The following is a 6,349-nucleotide window of genomic DNA, read 5'->3' as shown; positions in this document are numbered from 1 at the left end:
CTTGTGGTCCTTCGGCCTCAACCTTCTGAAAACTGGGATTACCGCCTGTGCTACAAAACTCATCTAAAAAAAAAAAAAAAAAAAAAAGGAAGTAAATTTGCAGTTCTACCATGATCTAGTGATGTTTCTGAGCTTATAAATAGTGCCACTTCTTACCCTGATTATTCAGAAGTTAAGAAATTTTCTCAATAGAAACATACACAAAAAGACATCTAAGAATGATCAAGGGCTGGAGAGACGGCTCAGCGGTTAAGAGCACTGACTGCTCTTCCAGAGGTCATGAGTTCAATTCCTAGCAACCACATGGTGGTTCACAACCATCTGTAATGGGATCTGGTGCCCTCTTCTGGTGTGTCTGAGGACAGCTACAGTGTACACATAAAATAAATAAACCTTAAAAAAAAAATGATCAAGGTAGCCTTTCTTTCTCTCCCCGCTTCAGATTTATTTATTTATTTGTTCATTTACTTAATTATTTATTATTTAATGTATGAGAGTACACTGTGTCTCTCTTCAGACACACCACAAGAGGGCATCAGATCCCATTACAGATGGTTGTGAGTCACCGTGTGGTTGCTGGGAATTGAACTCAGAACCTCTGGAAGAGCAGTCAGTGCTCTTAACTGCTGAGCCATCAGCGGTGCACCCCCTCTCACGCACCTTTAATTCTCTAAAAAAAAAAAAAAAAAAACCTCGAAATTATTCCAGTGCCCATCAACATGAGAGAAAAATTCCATCGTATAGATTATGCAATTATTTTTTCCTCTCATGTCAATGGCTTCTCTGCTGCTGGATAAAACACTGACCAAAAACGGCACAGGGACGGAGGGGTTTATTTGGCTTACAGTTGATCACTGGGAAGGGCCGACTGTCCAAGAGGCGGCAGAGCGCCATCTTTTCTCCCCCAGGTTCTCTAGTATTGAGATTGCAGCTCCAGCTGCACAGATTTCTACATGGGAGCTGGGGATCAGAACTCACGTCCCCATGCTCGCTTGGCCGGCCAGCACTGAGAATTCTGTTTAGTCCTTTCACTTGCCATTAGCTTTTCGGTGTCTTCGTTTGTTACTATATGACAGAATCTTGATATATAGGCTTGGCTAGCCTGAAACTTGAACTGGAGTCATCCTCCTGCCTCAGCCCCTGGAGTGCTGGGTGAAGGTAAGGGTTAGGGAACCACCATGCTAAATAGGAGGAACGTTTTTTTCCTGATGAGGATTTTTCCTATTTTTCCTCACTCCTCATTCTGCTTTTTATAGTCACGATTATTTATTATAATGTGATTTATCTAAGTAGCTTTAAATTACTAATTTTATAGCTGCTTATTGTTGAACCTCTGTCTCCCTGTTCTCCCCCTCACACCCCACTCTTCCCAGGCCTGGATATCAAATCTAGGCTCTCATACATGCTAGGCAATCGAGGGCTCTACCACTGGGGACCATCCCTAGCCCCTCCCTTCCTTACATACTATGTAACTGTGGAGATGTTACTTTCCAGAGGGTCAGGTTCACAGTTAAATCCTTAGAAACTGTGTGTCCTGTTAGTAAACCCTGGGCTTTTTTAGTTGTTTTTTTTTTTCTATGTGTTATAATGTTTACCTACACACACACACACACACACACACACACACACACACACACACTTCAGATCTGTAATTTGGTGATGCATAAAATACATTTCTCCCCCTAGCCCAGCCCCTCCTCACTGGCAGATTGCTCCAGAGAACACAGTGGTTCTCTGTGTTCCCTTTGTTCTGACTCAGGAACGGCTGGTTTTGCTTTGCTGACATGTGAGAAATTTGCTCTCAGAGCTCCACTGAGGCCCCGGCCGGCTGCCCTTGACCACTCCCGGCGGCGAGCTGCCGCTCTGCAGCCCTGCACTGGACGTGCCCCTCGTTTACTGAAGCACAGAGATGTGTTTGCTGATCACTCTTGATGAGAGTCATTTCCATTGAGAAGACCAGGGGACTCTGTCAATATTGTGCCATCTTTTTTTAATGTGTATAAGTTCTTGCCTGCATGGATGTCAGTATGCCCTGTGAGTGCCTGGTGCCTGCAAAGTCCAAAAGGGGCATTAGGTCCCCTGGAACTGGAGTTACAGAGGATTGTGAGCTGCCATGTGGGAGCTGGGGAATTGAACCTGAGTCTTCCAGAGGAGCAGCCAGAGCTTTTTAACCACTGAGCCATTTCCTCGGCCCTATCTTGTGGTATCTTAAATGCAGATATCTCGTTGAATTTGTGAAAAACAGATACGGTTTTTACTGTGCGTAAATGTCTTCATATGTCTTCATCTAACACAGATTCCTCCCATCACGCTCGCTCTGGCTGCGAGATGTTTTTACACAAGATCATCCCTTTGCATCAATCTGCATAGAATCGTTGCGAGCGCATGTGTTTCCTCCTGAAAATTCGTAAAATTATTAAAGGACACCATATGTGAGATTTATCGTGGAAGTAAAAATCGGATCTAGGTTTTAAAGTGATAAGATTTTATCAGAGGAAGAGCTGCTCCCTCCCAGCCTGTGAATGAGGGACAGCGGACATGTGCGCACCTGCCCTTCAGTGAACGACCCGACAGGTCTTTCTAGAAGACGACCTCAACCAGCCCATGCCCGTGAGCCACTTCTCCGTGGATGTTAAGCTCGGGCCCGATGTGCGGGCAGCCTCTTCATGCTGCCTTCCCCTCAGCGAGCAGACGGATGCAGAGAAACGCACCTCAGAGGCAGGGCTGTCGAGCAGGATGAGGGAGGCACAGAACGGGCGGCGTCCTCGCATATTTCATACGGTTAACCGTCTGGCGACTTAGCACGTTTTAGGATTCCTGTGAAGCATCTCCAAAAGAACATGCCCTTATTACTTGAATTAAAAATTGACTCATCGGGGTTGGGGATTTAGCTCAGTGGTAGAGCGCTTGCCTAGGAAGCGCAAGGCCCTGGGTTCGGTCCCCAGCTCCGGAAAAAAAAGAACTAAAAAAAAAAAAAAATTGACTCATCGGGGCCACCAGCACAAGCACCCAGCGCCTGTCGGGAGCCACCTCTAGCCCAAGGGCTGTGTGGACCTCGCTGTTGAGGGTCAGCAGGGAGGCTGGGCAGTGGACGAGAGTCATTTGCATAGGGGAAGCTCCTGCTTTGGTAGTGTACAAGCTGACTTTCCAAAGTCTGATCGCACTTGAGATGAGTTCTAAGTCGCCTCTGGAACGGACAGTCTGTGTCTGCACTGAAGCTGTTGACGTTGAAACTTTGCAAAGTGCACACACAAGGAGTCAAGTATAGTTCAAAATTATTTTTAAAGATTTATTTACTTTATGGACATGAGTGCACTGTAGCTGTCTTCAGACACACCAGAAGAGGTCATCGGACCCCATTACAGATGGTTGTGAGCCACCATGTGGTTGCTGGGAATTGAACTCAGGACCTCTGGAAGGGCAGTCAGTGCTCCTAACCACTGAGCCATCTCTCCAGCCCCTCAAAAATATTTTTTTTAAAAAAGTTAGTGCACACCCTTAAGCCCAGCACTCAGAAGGCAGAGGTAGGTGGATCTCTGAGTTCAAGGCCAGCCTGACCTACAGAGTGAGTTCCAGGACAGCCATGGATACTCAGAGAAATCCTGTCACTTTTAAAAGTCAAATTCATAGAGACAGAAGAAGGTAGGTTGGCATGGGCAGGGAGGTGGCCTCAGCATTAGGCTCTACGCACCGGCAGATCCTGAGACTTTACTGACCCACCAGGCTTGCCGAAACCATGACCTTCCAGTTCCATGGGAAATCCTATCTCTAAGCAATGACACACATTCTCAATGCCACTAAACTGTACGCCTAACACTAGTTAAGATGGCGAGTTCTGCCGGGCTGGCGGTGCAGGCCTTGGATCTCAATCACTTGGGAGGTGAAGCAGGAGGGTCATGAGTTCAAATCCTGAGCTAGGTAGGCACTGCCTGGTCAAATCCTGATCTGTGGACCTCAGTAGGGCCCCTTCTTTTTCATACGTATAGGCCGAGAAGCAATCACGACACCTGTTCTCAAAAGAAAAGGTGAATGGGGGGGGGGGAGCACTGACTGCTCTTCCCGAGGTCCTGAGTTCAATTCCCAGCAACCACATGGTGGCTCACAACCATCTGTAATGGGACCTGATGACCTTTTCTGGTGTGTCTGAAGACAGCGACAGTGTACTCATATACATAAAATAAATAGATCTTTAAAAAAAAAGAAGAAGAAGTTTTGTTTGTTTGTTTTGAGACAGGGTTTCTCTGTGTAGCCCAGGCTGTCCTGGAACTTGCTCCGTAGACCAGGATGGCCTCAAACTCAGAGATCTACCTGCCTCTGCCTCCTGAGTGCCGGACTAAAGGTGTGCTCCACTACTCCCCAAAAGCATTTTTAATGAAAAAGAAGAGGGGGGAAAACTCACTATCAGCTATAAGCGATAAGGTGGATCCTCTTGAGGAATGACGTCAGACTCTAGCCAGAATCCCAGATGAAGGATTTCCGTACCAAGCTCCGGAAGGCGGCATCGCCCAGGGAGCAGGCAGCTCCCCCACCCCCGCCCCCCTTATCCACCGCTCAGCAGAGGTGTCAAGGCTCCCACCTGCGCCAGTTCCCTGAGCCTCTGGAGTGCATTCTTTCTGTCGCCAATGCTGCGGACATCACTCAAGAGGCTCTAAGGCAGTGTTGTTGTTCTCAGGAAGTTCGGTCTGACCGTTTTCATGTTTTCACTGTCCTACTTCCATTTATCGGTTTAACCTCCTCTGTTACCAGGGCAACAAATAGCCTCAGACCTTCCTGGGTAAACACCAGGTTCATGGCATCGCCAGGGGCACTGAGGTGTTGTGTGGGCAGATTAAACATGCTTCCTTGACCTCTGGTTTCTGAGATCCAAGCAGAACAATAACGCGGTTTAACAGAGGAATCGATGCAGAAGTAACAATGGGTCAACTATGGTGTGCTCAACAGGGTTTTGTTTTTTTTTTTTAAGATTTATTTATTATGTATAGAGTTCTGCCTGCATGTACACTTGCACACCAGAAGAGGGCATTGGATCCCAATACAGATGGTTGTGAGCCACCATATGGTTGCTGGGAATTGAACTCAGGACCTTTGAAAGAGCAGCTGGTGCTCTTAACCTCTGAGCCATCTCTCCAGCCCCCAGAGTTATTTTTTTTTAACATTTACTTTTATTTTAACACGTATGAGTGTTTGCCTGCATGTATGTATGTGTGCCAGTGCATGTGCCTGCTGTCCGTGGAGGACAGAGGAGGGTTTAGGATTCTCTAGCTGGGGTTGCAGATGGTTCTGAGCTACCTTGAGAGTGGATCCTAGGACTTCTGCAAGAACTGTTAAGCGCTCTTACTGCTGAGCCATCTCTCCAGTTTCTATAATGCCAAATTTGAAAGGTAAACATTTTATTGGTTTTCAAGATGTCTCTGGGGGGCTGGAGAAATGGCTCAGTGATTAAGAGCACTGACTGCTCTTCCAGAGGTCCTGAGTTCAATTCCCAGCAACCACATGGTGGCTCACAACCATCTGTAATGGGATCTGATGCCCTCTTCTGATGTGTCTGAAGACAGCTACAGTGTGCTCATATTCATTAGGTAAATAAATATTTTTAAAAAGAAAGTTATTTATTAAAAAAAGATGTCTCTGGTTCGTTAATCTTCTCGTTACTGCAGCATAAGCAAGTTAAGGAAAAAAGAGATTATTTTTGCTCACAGCTTGAGGGTGCGTGTGGTCCATTACGGTGGGAAAGCACACTGACAGGAGCATGAGTACATCAGTGGTCTGCAAGAGGAGAGATGAGTGCTCCCTTTTCTTCTTAGCAAGTCCAGAGCCCAGCCCATGGAACTGTGTCACTGCATCCTCCTGGGTTCAATTTTTCTGGTTAATCCTCACACATATACCCAAAGCTGGGTCTCCTAAGTGGTTCTAAATACCATTGTCCTCGTCAAGGTGGCAATGTCCCCAGCTTCATTCACATCAATCATGACTTCCTTAAAACTTTTTTCAATTAGCAATAATCGCGCCTCGGATAAACCTCATTGGCTACGATATTGCCACTGCGCAAAGCTAAACTTTTTTAATTTAAATATCATGCTGCCCTACCCATTATGTCTGAAGGGGTAAAACAAGGGGTAACTGATTCAACAAGGGAAAAAATTAAATTACAGGGTTGTGGACATTTTTAGTGGGTTTATTGTTGTTGTTGTAATGGTGGTTGTTCTCTCTCTCTCTCTCTCTCTCTCTCTCTCTCTCTCTCTCTCTCTCTCTCTCTCTCTCTCTCTCTCTCTCTCTGAAGGCATGGTCTCATGTAGCCCAGGCTGGCTATGTAGCTGAGGATGACGTTAAACTTAACCTCTGGTCTCTA

At 46.3% G+C, this 6,349-nt stretch overlaps 1 pseudogene; it reads right to left on the bottom strand.

Annotated features, from left to right (window-relative positions):
• Nucleotides 1-5,884: 5,884 nt before the first annotated feature.
• On the bottom strand, nucleotides 5,885-6,053 carry LOC116914164 (annotated as a pseudogene).
• Between the last annotated feature and the right edge of the window lie 296 nt (nucleotides 6,054-6,349).

Source organism: Rattus rattus, chromosome 12 (genome assembly GCF_011064425.1).
Source record: "Rattus rattus isolate New Zealand chromosome 12, Rrattus_CSIRO_v1, whole genome shotgun sequence".
NCBI classification, from domain to species: domain Eukaryota; kingdom Metazoa; phylum Chordata; class Mammalia; order Rodentia; family Muridae; genus Rattus; species Rattus rattus.
Note: the sequence above shows the minus strand (reverse complement) of the source record. Positions and strands in the feature narration are given on the sequence as shown.